The 13,454-nt window shown below is 52.7% G+C and overlaps 1 pseudogene; it reads left to right on the forward strand.

Annotated features, from left to right (window-relative positions):
* LOC131093377 (uncharacterized) overlaps positions 1–13,454 on the forward strand; it is a 1,138,058-nt pseudogene that overhangs the window by 620,377 nt on the left and 504,227 nt on the right.

Consider the following 13,454-nt stretch of genomic DNA (forward strand, 5'->3'; position numbering starts at 1 on the left):
CTGGGGTTGCACAACACAGCTGGGTTGAGAGATATCCAAGAGCACGGGGACGGGCAAGAAACACCTCAACTTGTAATAGGTGATGTGAAAGTGTAGTATATGGTACAGATAATTTATGCTACTAATGTATAAAATATTGTAAAATCCACATTATGTCTTTTGAGCATCTGGCCAGGAGCAGTGTCTTATTCATATACATCTAGTTCCTGGACTTGGTTGAGATAAACATCGGGGTTTTTAATGAAAGAATAGAAGCTTCCAGGGCGATAATCGCTGGCTTCCCCGGGTCACCAGGTCCAGCCAAGAGTGATTATCGCCTCAACGATTACATCTACCACAATGATCCACAGCCCCACCCTGATGCATGTGAATGCTGACTTCCCTGGAGTCTACTGACAACATCAGACACCGGGACTGAGTCTTTGTCCACCTCTGGGCATGTAAAGACAAGGTTATGCATGGGAAGGGACACAAAGAGCATTCGGTCATCTCTGCCTCGAACAGAATAAACTGTAAAAAAACTCGCTGCGTCAGGCAGCATTTGTGAACAGGGGGAGACTGACATTTGGAGCTCAGATCCGTGTTCACCCAGCACCAAACCCGGGCTCGACGCTGACCCTTGGCTGTGGTAGTGTAGATGACCGAACTTCAGTCTCACAGACAAATTAATAAATTTATCTATAATATTTTCTTATAAGTTTGGCTCTCGATTTGATCATTTATAACAAAAGGTACCTTATTGTTGTCTTGTTGTGTGTGAGAGTGAGTCACACACAAAATCAACCTCAGCTTCCCGGGCGGGTGGGAAGGGGGGGCTGTGGAAAGAGGAGTGTGTGACCCACAAATAAGCCATTGCTCTCCTGGGCGTGTGGGGGCTGTGGCATAAGGTACAGGTGACCTGCAAACGGGCCATTGTCCCCAAGGCATGTGAGGGGGCCGTGGCTAAAGAGTGTTAGTGACACACAAATCAGCCTCACAGGTGAACGGCACCCGAGGCAGCAGAGTCAGGGCCCTCCCAGGAGGCCCGGAGATACTGAGACCCAGAGGCCACCCCAAGGTGAGGGGGGCCACAGGGACCAGCGATTCTCTGTCAACAGGGATCCACTCTGTGTCCTGAGGGTGGGAAAGAATGTGTGGAAGTGAATGACAAATAAAAGTGAGGGAATGTAGATGAATGAAAGTATAGGTAATGTAGATTCTGTATTTTAAGCTTCGCTATATTTCCTTGGAGGGAGATGTATTGTACTGAAAGTAGTGTGAGAAAAATGTTTTTTATTTTTCTGTGTGTAGTTGAAAGAAAAGTGGTATTTACGTTGTTAGTGAAAGTGAAAAACAGAGGCAGAAGATGAATAGATAAGATCTTGAAAAATGAGACAGAAAAGCAGTAAGTTGGATACAGGGAAAAAAAAGAAAAAAAATCAGGCCTTTGGGAGTTATGTTAGCTAACAGAGATACACCTCCTTGCAAAAGGAGAAAATACAGGGTATGTAGAAGTTGATGGGAAAAACGTGCAAACTATGGAAAAAGAGAAATTAACCTTAAACTAGTAAGCTCAAACTTGTGAATTATATACTTTAAAAAGAGCACTAGAATATTTAACACTAAATAAAGGAACTATATATACTGATTCAAGTTATGCCTTTAGAGTAGTACATACCTTTAAAAAATTTGGAAAGGAAAAAGATTACTTAATTCAAGAAGAAAAGGACTTGTATATGAGGAACTTATTTTAGAGGTTTTAAAGGCATTACCATAACCTAAAAGAGATAGCTACAGTACATGTTAAGGAATCCCAAAAGGGAAAGACCCCAGAAAGAGGAGGAAATAATTTGGCAGATCACAAAGCTAAGGATGCAGCAGAAAATGGAGCTGAAAGAGTTATGTTAATATTAACTCCAAACGAGGAAAAACTGGAAATTCCAAAGTTTAGGGAAGCCGAGAAAAAAGACTTAAACAAGACAGGAAGTGAACTAGATAAATCTGGGAAATGGAAACTTCTTGATGGAAGACAATTACCTAATAAAATGGACTTCTAGGAAAATATTAGAAGACAGGCATCAGAAAACCCACTGGGGTACTCAAGCTTCGTGTGATCATTTTTTAAGGAACTGTGGGTGCACTGGGATTCTTGGATTTAGGATGTATCCGTAACTTGCCAAAGGATAAATAAAAAGATGATGACAAAAACAATATTAGGAGGTCGTGACTTAGATGGTTGGCCATTTCAATGTATCCATGCAGAAGTCTGGATTTGTTAGGTTCTCTGTTTATTTGTAAAAAAACCCCTTTTAATCTACAAGAAAGAGAATATGCCATGGGTTAGACAGGAGATTTCAGGAGAATAAAAATCTTTGAAGTATCAGAATGCCCCAAGAAAAAACAAGAAAAAAAAATGGGAAATGAAAGGGAAGGGAACAACAGGAAACATCAGAAAGAGGGTGGGATCCTCTGCAGGTCTTGCCCCCTCTGTTCGTGGCCCAGGCGCCTGTCCCGGGTCCCGGCTCGCTGCCCGCCTCAGCTCCGCCTGCCCCGGTTTCCATCCCAGGTGCGGCCTCACTGCCCAGGGCAGCTCCACCTGCCCCGGCGCTGTTGCTCAATTTGTGTGCCCTGCTCCCACTGCCTGGCCCGCGGCCGCTCTGCCGGCCATGCTGGGGAAGATGGGGGTTGCTCTGTCCTGCCGCCTGCTCCGAGGTCACCGCGCCCACCGCACCCAGGGGGTGTCCCAGCCATCCCATCCCCGGCGGCCCTGCCCGTGCCACCTGCGCTGGGCACCGCCGCTGCTGCCGGGCTCTCCCACCTGCCTTTGTACTGCCGGCAGCTGCCAGATCAGCCGCCATCAGCCATCTGGGGGCTACCCACGCTCCAGGCTCGGGCTCCACAGGAAGATCCCCCTCTGCTGATTCCGGCAGCAGACCCTGCCCACACTCCCAACGAGCCTCGGCGGGATATCCTCCCCTGACCCCGTCCTGCTCTGAGTTACGTCCCCTTGGTAACCACAGCTCCAGCTGTTCAAGGAACTGTCTCTCTACAGGAAGCACCTTATTGAAACACTAGGAGCTCAGTTAAAAGGAAGCCCTCTCCAAATTCTTTCTCAAAACACGGGAGAAAGGCTATAGAAGGTTAAAAAGTGAAAGAGTTAGATGAAGGGATTGGTGTATTTCCGTTCAGAGAGGTTCCCATGGGAGGGATGCGCTGCCCCGCCCCGCGGGAGCCACCAGCCCCCCTGCCGGCCGTGCCCGGAACTGCACCCAAGGGCAAAGCGCCGCAGCCTAAAGGCTGGGACTGGGTCCGGGCTCTGTTTGCTGTCAGTGCCGCAGCTGTTGGTGTTTGTTTGCTTTATTATACACACTAGTAAAGAACTGGTATTCCTATTCCCATATCTTTGCCTGAGAGCCCTTTGATTTCACTAGTCTAGAAATTAAGATGGAGGGGGTTTGCATTCTCCATTCCAAGAGAGGCTTTTTCTGCCTTCCCGAGCAGACACCTCTCTTGTAAAGCAAGACAAGCACTCACGGGCACTGAGGGCGGCTGTAGGAGGGGCACAAGAAGGCCCTGCAGCACTTGGGCACAAAGGCACAGCAGGTGAATGCAAGAAGGGAGCAGCAAAAGGCCAAGCTGAAGGCAAAGGCCAGGGCACACTTACCATAGCCCCTGAGGGATCAACTCCAGGGACCAAGGGGGCCCCAGCACCCAGGGCACGGCTCGGCCACAAGCACCTGGCAGAGGCATTGCCCTCCTCGGCCGGGGAGAGCCCACCCAAACAGCCCCTGGCAAGGAACCAGGGCTCCAGCTGCAGGGCACAAGGACACTGCAAGCACAGACTGCAGCACCCTCAGGACCAGCAAGTCCACCCCTTGATGGACATGGATTGGCAGGGCTGTCACAGCTCCCATCACACCAGGGACCCTCCACACTGGAGCCCTTGAGAACATTCAGGGTGGGTCTGCATTGAGAGGAGGCATTTCCTGATGGACACAGGGGTCTCTAAATCCACTCTAAATCTTAGACCTAAGGGGGGGAATATGCTAGAAATATGTTTAATTAGTGAGGGGATAAGTGGAAAAGATGTATGGTTTTATTCAATCAGTGTTAGGAGATCTGGGGGATGGGTTTGAAATGCGTGAATTTTTATTTGCTCCTAATTGCTATAATGATTTAGTGGGAAGGGATTTGATCGCTAAACTCGTAACACAAATTAATGTTATGAAAAGGGATACAGAGGCCGGTTCTGTTGTACCTTTGTTTCAAATGTCTGACGAGGCCTATCTGAAGTGAACCCAGAAGTGTGGGCAGCCCGAGGAAAATAGGGAAAATTAGATATGGAGCCTCTCCAAAGTACTCTGAAGCAGCCAGGACAAGTGGCGTCTAAAAGAAACACCCTTTTACAGGGCAGGGTAGGAAGGGGAATCAGACACAGCACAGGTCACCATCCCATGCTCAGCTCAACCTGAGCAGCTGTGGGTGCTTGTGAGAGCCTGGCACTGAAATGCCCTGAGCAGGAAGGCTTCAACATCTTCTGCTGACACCATGGCACCTAACAGGGGGGCAAAAGCAATTCTCACTGCTTCAGAAACCACTGGAGCAGATATCAAGGTACATTCTCCCACAGGAAGCTGGGCTGGCACAGAGCCTGCCCTGGCACTTTGCTGCTCCCAACACCCAGCCAGGACATTGGCTCCTGCCTAAGGAGTGCAAAGCAGCACCACTGGTGGCCAAGGGGCCCATGCCAAGTGTCCCTGAGGCCAGAAACAGCCGCCAGCACAGCTCAACACGGGGGGACCCCTCAGCCTGGCCTCAAGGGCTCTGAAGCCCCGGAGATTTGCAATTCCCGCCCGCAGCAGGAGGACGGGAGGCCGCCCCTGAGCCTGCCCTGAAGGCAATGCAGCAGCAGCCAGGGCTCCACAGCGGGCCAAGCCCCTGCGCCTGCCCACAGATCCTCGCCTGGAATCCTCTGCAATCCTGGCCACCCTCCTCTGCCATCTCCAGCCCCTGGGGCCAAGCCTTGCTGCCACTGCTGCAGCTTCAGCACTGGCTGGGCCTGCACTGCCACAGCTGCTGGGGAACACCACGGCACAATTCCACTCTGGGGCTCACTGACACCCACATTCTGGGCTGCCTGCCATTGCACTGCTGCAAAATGTACTGATTTTGGTTCTTTCAAATATTATTTCTCTGCTCAGAAAGGTTTCTCTACTCAAAGGTTTGCCTTTGGAAAAGGAATTTTAAAGGTTTTATTTAAGGGGTGTTACACCACTCAATGGAGATGAGTTTAACATCTCAACAGACTGGGAACAGCCCAAAAGACACCCACAGAGATAGTGACCAGCAACAAAACATCAACATTGCCCAGCAGCAAACAGCAACCAACAGCTACCCCAGACACTGCCCCCGGCAGAGCTGGAGACACCTGGGCTGGAAAAGGCTGAGAAGGAAATCCAGGAGTGTGGAGACCGAATTCACATCAGAGGGGAAGAAATCCGGGTCCAACAGGAAACCAAATACTAAAAACTTACACAATTTGGAAGCAATGAACATTAAAGCATTGGATTTAGACTGGTTCCGACTACATAAAGTTTAGGAAAAATCGAGTAAAACTCACATGGCATGATTTTCTCTGCACAGCCGGGCTATTTATGAAAGAAATTATTTCTGTTGCACATCCTGGCCAGAAGGAATGCCTTGACTCTCTAACACTAAAGTGATTCTTGGAGGGTTTCTGTTTTCCCTGCAGTTTCAGTGACAAAATTACAACATGAGAAAAAGTTTTCATAATATTCCCATTTTATATTGTCAGGTAAGTTTCGGAAAGAAGTGTGAGAATCAAGTTTTGGTCTCGGATTTTCCATGTTTGCCTTTATGTTGCGTTTTGCAAAATTGAACAGCTTTAACCGTAACACTTTGAACTCGTAAATAGTTCATACTTTTTTTAAAAAAGCATATTCTGGGGGGGGCCACATGTGACTCACCAGATGGCTGCCCTGGAAGAGAAGCTCCATTCCAGGCAGTCTGCAGAGGAGCTTTAGAAATGCAAATGAACACTGCTGGGCAAAGTGTGGACAATGCACCTGGGTGTCTTGCCCGGGGCAGGAATTGGGCTGATTCCCTCTGCCCCTCACTCCAAGCTCTGCCTGCTTGCACTGATGGAATTTGCACAGCTCGAGGCAGAGCCCAGGGGGAGGATATCTGACCCTGCAACAGAAACGGGTGAAGCTGCAAAGAGAAACAGCAAATTGAGAAAGTTGGGAAAACTTCACTATAAATAACTGGCTTGGAATCATCCCACTGCCCACTCCAACATGTGCTGTCACTGTCTGTTATAAAGGGTGTATCAGAGCACTGGGGGTTTTTTGCTACCAAAAAATCAGGGAAATCAGTTGGGAATCCAAGTATTTGAGGATTTAATTAGAGAAAAGCAGTCAATTGATGCAGCCCTGGCTGGAGAGAGCAGTAAAATAGGGAATAGTTGAACGGCCAGCAGAACAAATCCTACAACACCATGGACCAGGCCCTGGGAACCCGAACCAATTTATATCAGGAGCCATAGAATCCATTTCTCATTTCAATGGCATCATTAGATTACAAGCTGTCCTTGGAATAATAACCAACCAAACAGCTCCAGCTCCTGACCTTCCTGCTGACCAATCCACTGAAATGAGGAACACAACATTTCACCATGGGATGGCATCAGATTACCTTTTAGAAGAAAAAAGAGAAGTTTGTGGAAAATTAAATGACTCAAACTGCTGTGGGCAAATAGATGACAAAAAAAAAGTGGTGAAACAGATAACAAAGGAAATAAGAAAGCAGCTCCTATACAGATTCAAATGCGGAAAGGATGGGAATGGGACACGGTTTCGGGGTTCCCGGGCAGACCATGGGTTAAACGAATGCTGTTTCTCCTCTGATGTGCTACAGCAACTCTCATCATATTACCGTGCTCCACACCTTGAGAGTGCAGCTCATTCAGCAGGTGAGGGAGGGGCCAGGGACTTGCAGGTAAGGAAGTAAGGGGCGAAAGCACCAGCTTCAATAAATGTTACTAATTAACATGGACTGCTGCTCAAAGTGCCGCAAAATTCCTGAACTTGGAGAAGAAAAAAGACTTTACTGAGCCGTGAATATCGGCTGTTTTACAAATGTGGGGGTGCACATTAACGAGGACATGCAGTTGCCGGACCGGGAGGTCTGAACCTTCCAAGCACCTCAGCCAGGGGGCAAAGGGAGAGGGAGATGAGGCCGGGAAAATGAGGATAAAAAGGAGGCTGAGAACTACAACAATGGCACAGAGCGCACGGCAAATGCCCCTCGGCCTCTCCCTCTGCCCAGCAATAAAGTCACTTTTACAGGACTCCTCTGTCTCCTCTGCGCACAGAAACCTCCGGCCACGGCAATTTCCCCGCACAGCCCCGGGCACGGGGCAGCCCCCTCTGTCCCAGCCACAGCAACCGGGCTGAGCCAGCGCTGCTCCGGCAGCGGCTCCTGCCGAGGCAGCGGCCGCAAGGAGACCGCGGGCAGCCGCTCCCGCAGCGCCCTCATGCCAGCGGCAACACGGGCCGGACGTGGCACAACGAACCCACCCGAGCCCCCTGCCGCCCCCGAGGCCCGCAGCCAGCCCTGAGCCCCCGCACAACCCAGCGCGGCTCCCACCTGCGCTGCGGCCACCTCCGAGCTCCGCCGCCGCCTCACCGCGCTCCGGCCACTGCCGCCGCTCACGGGACCGCACACACGCTCCGACAATGGCGCCGCTGCCCAGCCACGGCCGCCCTCAGCCCGCCACCGAGACCCTGCTCCGCCCCGCTCCCACCAATCACTGCGCCACAACCACGACTGACGGCACCATCGCCCAATCCCAGCCAGGGGCGGGCTCTGCACGCGGCACACCCCCGCCCCACGCTCTCAGGGCCCCCCGGCCTGCGTGAGGGCAGAGCCGGAGCTGAGGAGCAGCCCTGGAATGGGCCCGGGCCCGAGGGGATTGAGCTGAAAACACAAACAAACTTCTCCGCATCTCACGCCACGGCTTTCCCGGCACTGTCGCTTCGGTGGCTCCGGCTCAGCGGGAAGCCCTGGAGCCTGACTTCTCCTACCCCTAATTAGGAGCATCAGTGCATCGCTTTGATTTCCCCCAAAAAGAGAAAACCGCCCCAAAGCCCTGTGGATGAGTGGGGGAGGGGAGAGATTTTTGACAGAGAACTCCAAAATCTCAGAGCAGGATAATGAGAAGTGTGGTAGCTAGGGAAGAGGTGCTGCGGAAGATTTCGCGATGTCACGGAAAACCAGGACCCTCGGCTCCCCATAGATAAGACCCTCAGGTACTCATAGATAAGAAATTAACATAGGAATGTGGTCCTACTAACAATTTGAATGTTGCCCCACTGAAGCCAGTAACTTTCCATCCCTTACCCAGTACTTTTCCATTCGCTACTAACCATAGGTAAGAAGGACAAACCCCTTTTTGATGTAGAGACCCCTAAGACTATAAGACCCCATGAGAAGAAGTAATAAACGCCTTTTGACCGTCCACCACATTGGTGTCTGCGTATGTCATTGGCCCGAACGGTCCTAGAGAGAGGGCTGTCGAGCTGTACCTCAGAACCAGGTCGCCTGCCTTGATCTAGAAGGCAACATTTGCTGCCGACACCCGGGACAGCGGCTTGCGCCCGGCCAACGGGGACACTCCTGGAACGAGGACGGCGACTGCAGCAGCCGGACTGACCGCAGTGGGGAGGACGCTCCCGAACCCGCTTGGACGATGGAAGCCATAGAGAAGGTCGTAACAGAGATGCATGCGCAATGGGGTATAGAATGTAAACTTAAGGATTTAACTCTCGCATTGACGAGATTGATTAATCTTGGGGCTATTGAAAGCCCCGTGGACGTCCTACATTCGGACGTGTGGGATAACTGTACAAAAGCCCTGGCGGAGGACGCTATGTCCTTGGGCTCAGGGAAAGCCCTAAAATCGTGGGGCAGAGTTGTCCAGGCTCTGAAAAAAGCTCAACAAGAGCAAGAAACCTGGAAAGCTGCGCGAGCTTGTTTATTAGCCGTGCCGCAGTTGGGGGTGGCCGCGGCGACACAAACCACGGAGGTGCCTGACCCGGGCGGACGCGCGGAGGCGCGAACGCCGGATCCCCCTCAGGGAGCGGACTCACCATCGGAGGGGGGGGAGCACACGCGGGCGTTCTGGCAGGGGCTCGCGGAGGAGGCGCGGAGCGCGGCCAGATTGTCGGACCCCATAGGGACCGATAGAAACGCCCCCCCACCATATGCGTTTGAAAATGGCGCCGGACCACGTGGTCAGGGCGGAATGGAGGAGGCGGGGGGCGGAAACGCAGTCAGCCCGCCTAACAACGCATGCGCGGGCGAGCACGGAGACGGGGCGGCCCCCGCGGAGGCGCGTAAGACCAATCAGAGCACTTTACTCAAATTAAGTCCTTGTAGGGCAAGGACCTCGCCCAGCAGGAGGCAGGGGGACCCCAGGGGGAGGGAACGGCCCAACCCCCGCAGGAAGGGGCGGGGTCGGAGCCCGAGGAAAAGGCAGAGCAGCCTGGAAGCGTTTCTTTACTCGACTTCCGGCTCGGACTCGGACTCAAGCTTGGAGCCCGAGACAGGGTCGAAAGATTCCGACTCAGATTCTAGCTCAAACAGAGAGAGAGCAGCGGCAAGTAAGGTCACTAGCCACAGCGCTCCTGCATGGGTGAAGGGGTTACCAGAGAAAAACCGAACCCCGCTTACAAACTGGCGGAAAATAAAAATGGCTTGCGCGGAATGGGCTCCGTCTGCCACTCTGGTGTTCCCGGTTCGTGTGGGGGGGGCAGGCGGAAACCAAAGGATTTATACACCGGTTAATCCAAAAGATGTGCAGGCAATTGTTAAAGCGATTGCGGATAAGGGAATTAATTCTGCCATGGTTTGCACACTCATTGACGGCCTTTTTGGTGGGGACGATATGCTTCCCTTTGCTATTAAGCAGACGTGTAGAATGATATTTGATGGTGCGGGAATGATCATTTTTAAACAAGAATGGGAGGATAATTGCATCAAACAGCTAGCCTTGGTAACAGGGGCAGACCATCCACTGCACAGCTCCAGCATACAGAGGCTAATGGGCACAGACCCCACTATGATCACCCCCCAGCAACAGGCTGAGGGTTTGCATGCCCATGAGGTCATGACAACAACCCGTGCTGCCCGAGAAGCCATCCGTGACGCTTCCAAAGTGGTAGCTAAACCATCCCTGTGGTCTCTCATAAAACAGGGTGAGAGTGAGAGTTTCACTCAGTTTGTGGACAAAGTTCAGGCCGGATTAGATTCCTCTGCGTTACCCTCAGAGGCGAAGGGTCCCGTGCTGGCAGACTGCCTACGCCAGCAATGCAACTCAGCCACCAAGGACATTTTAAGGTCACTGCCACAGGGGTCTAATATAGCTGCCATGATCAGACACGTTGCAAAGGAGGAACATCTAGTTCCCATTCAAGCAGCAGTTCACACCGCAATAACCAGTGTGATGGCGTGCCTTAAGTGCGGCCAGGCAGGCCACTTGGCAGTAAACTGCCCCCAGCCAAGGCGCCTATCAGCAGATGCTCCACCACGCCAAGGGGGAGGTAGGGGGCCATGCTGGGTGTGCGCAAGGAAGGGGCATTTAGCTAAGGAATGCAGATCCAGGGTCCAGGGAAACGGGAGAGGGAGGGGGCAGCCAGGCTGTATCCAGCCCCCTCCCACCTGGAACATGCAGCGGCCCAGCTACAGCAACCCCCAGTGGGGCAGGGGACCCTCATACCCTATGGCCCCACAGGGAGCAGTCAACTTTGCATCCCCTCCAGCAATACAATGGCAAAGCTGTGCAGCACCCTCAATACCCTCGCACCCCCCACCGCCACAAGCCGCGCCGGAGTCACAGGAACAGCAGGGGACGTCCCAGAGCGGGATCCCTGGGTGGCCTTGGTCATGAAAATAGGGAAGGAACCCCTGATGGTGTGGGGGATATGCCGCCTTTACGGCAGTCAGGATCCCCACGTCATAGGGTTTCAGTTCTGGGCGGACACGGGATCAGACTGCACGATTATACCCCAAGCACACTGGCCCGGACATTGGCAAATCTAAGAAGTCCCTCCAGTGAATGGAGTGGGGGGGCAGTCCCGGGCATGGAAAAGCACCCAGCTGGTGGCTATAACACTTCACACGAAAAAGGGACCTGAACAGACAGTAGCAATCTACCCCTACATTTTGCAAAACTCTCCACCCCTGTTGGGAAGGGAAGGGATGTTCTTTCCTTGCTAGGATTTCGGATTACAAATTTATCATGAGGGCCACTGCCGTGCACCCCCAGCTGCCAATCAAATTGACTTGGAAATCATCAGACCCTGTATGGGTTGAGCAGCAGCCCCTGACAGAGCCTCGAATGGCAGCCTTGCTGGAACTGGTCAACCGCGAACTGCAAAAGGGTCACATAGAACCCTCCACCAGCCCATGGAACACACTTGTATTCGTGATCCCCAAGAGGTCCGGACAAGGCTATCGTCTCGTCCACGACCTGAGAGAAGTGAACAAGACGATCCAACCCCTGGGTCCAGTCCAGACACTGCTACCCGCGAACTCAGCCATCCCCTCAGGGCAGCCGTGCACAGTACTGGACATCAAGGACTGCTTCTTTTCAATACCTCTGCACCCTGAGGACAGAGAACGATTTGCCTTTTCCGTGGCATTTCGGAACGGCGAGCGGCCCAACCTTCGCTTCCAATGGAGAGTGCTTCCACAAGGCCTAGTCGACAGCCTGACCATATGCCAGATCACGGTGGACAAAGCACTGACGCCAGTCAGACACTCCAATCCCACCTCAACCATCATCCAGTACATGGACGACATCCTGGTTGTAGCACCATCGACCATCGACAAGCCAAGTAGATGACCTGGTGACCACAATCACAGAGATCCTTCAGGACAACAGCTTCGAGATCGCGAGCGCAAAGATCAAGAGAGGACCCTGCGTGACCTTCCTGGGAGTGGGAATCACAAGCTCCTACGTGACACCCCCCGAGATGAAGATCAACCGAGACGTCAAGACGCTCCACGACGTGGAACACCTGATGGGATCGCTGCAGTGGCTTCGCAACGTCGTCCTGATTCCTCCTGAGGTCATGGACCCTCTGTACGATCTCCTGAAAGGGAAGAACCCCTGGGATCCCAAGGAGCTGACGCCGCAAGCAACGAGCTCCCTCGACTTCATCGAAAACCAGATGTCCACTGGCACGCTTTCCAGGTGGAACCCAGCCATGCCACTGGACCTGTATGTCCACTTTACACCGAAGGGGGGAGTGGGAGCACTGGCTCAAGGACTTGCTGAAAAGGCCCGACCAATCCAATGGATGGTCCTCGGGAGACCCGCTCGTGCATTTTCCCCAGGAATCGAATGCATCGCCAGCCTCATCATGAAAGGCAGGAGACTCGCCTTGAAACACCTAGGGACAGAGACGACAAGCATCCACCTTCCGTTTTGCAAGCAGCCGACCACGGAGTCAGCCACAATATCAGAGTACCTGGCCCTTGCTCTCTCCGGCTTCGGAGGAGAAATCTCCTACTCCTCCAAGCCACCCTGGACGAAGCTGCTGACTGTAGTCGACATGGACGTGCCACCGAAGGTCAAGGACAGACCGCAGCCAGGACCAACGGTCTTCACAGACGCTTCCTCCACGACTTCAACCGCGGCAGCAGTGTGGCAGGCAGGAGAGCAATGGCATTGCATCAAAGCGTGTGACCCCACACTGTCAGTGCAACAGCTGGAGGCAGCAGCAGTGGTTTTGGCGTGCGGACTCTTCCAAGACGAACACCTCAACATCGTAATGGACTCTATATTCGTGGCAAGGCTCTGCCTAGCCATGGCAGGACCAGGTGTGTCAACATCTGCAGCAGCCCTAATGCTGGAAGAAGCACTCTCCTCGCAACAGGGCACCGTGTCAGTCATCCACATCAACAGCCATGACCCAATCAAAGGTTACTTCCAGATTGGCAACGACAAAGCGGACGCCGCAGCGAAAGGCATTTGGACCCGGCAAAGAGCTCGTCAACTGCACGAGTCGCTCCACATCGGAGTCAAAGCACTGGCGAAGAGATGCGGAATCCTGACGGCGGACGCGAAACATGTGGTAGCCACTTGCCCTTACTGCCAGAAGTCACCCCTTTGGACCTACGGAGTCAACCCGAGAGGTCTTCAGCCCTCAGAAATCTGGCAGTCGGACTTCACCTGGTGCGAACTGCTGAAGCCTCGAGCATGGCTTGCAGTGATAGTAGACACTTATAGCGGGACGATCATAGCCACACAGCACCCCAAAACCAACTCCAAAAACACAATTCAGCACTGGCTGACAGCCATGGCTTGGCTTGGTATCCCCAAGCAGATCAAAACGGACAATGGCTCCAATTTCACCTCCAAACAAGTACAGGAATTCCCCTCAAAATGG

This window comes from Melospiza georgiana, chromosome 25, assembly GCF_028018845.1.
Source record: "Melospiza georgiana isolate bMelGeo1 chromosome 25, bMelGeo1.pri, whole genome shotgun sequence".
NCBI lineage: Eukaryota > Metazoa > Chordata > Aves > Passeriformes > Passerellidae > Melospiza > Melospiza georgiana.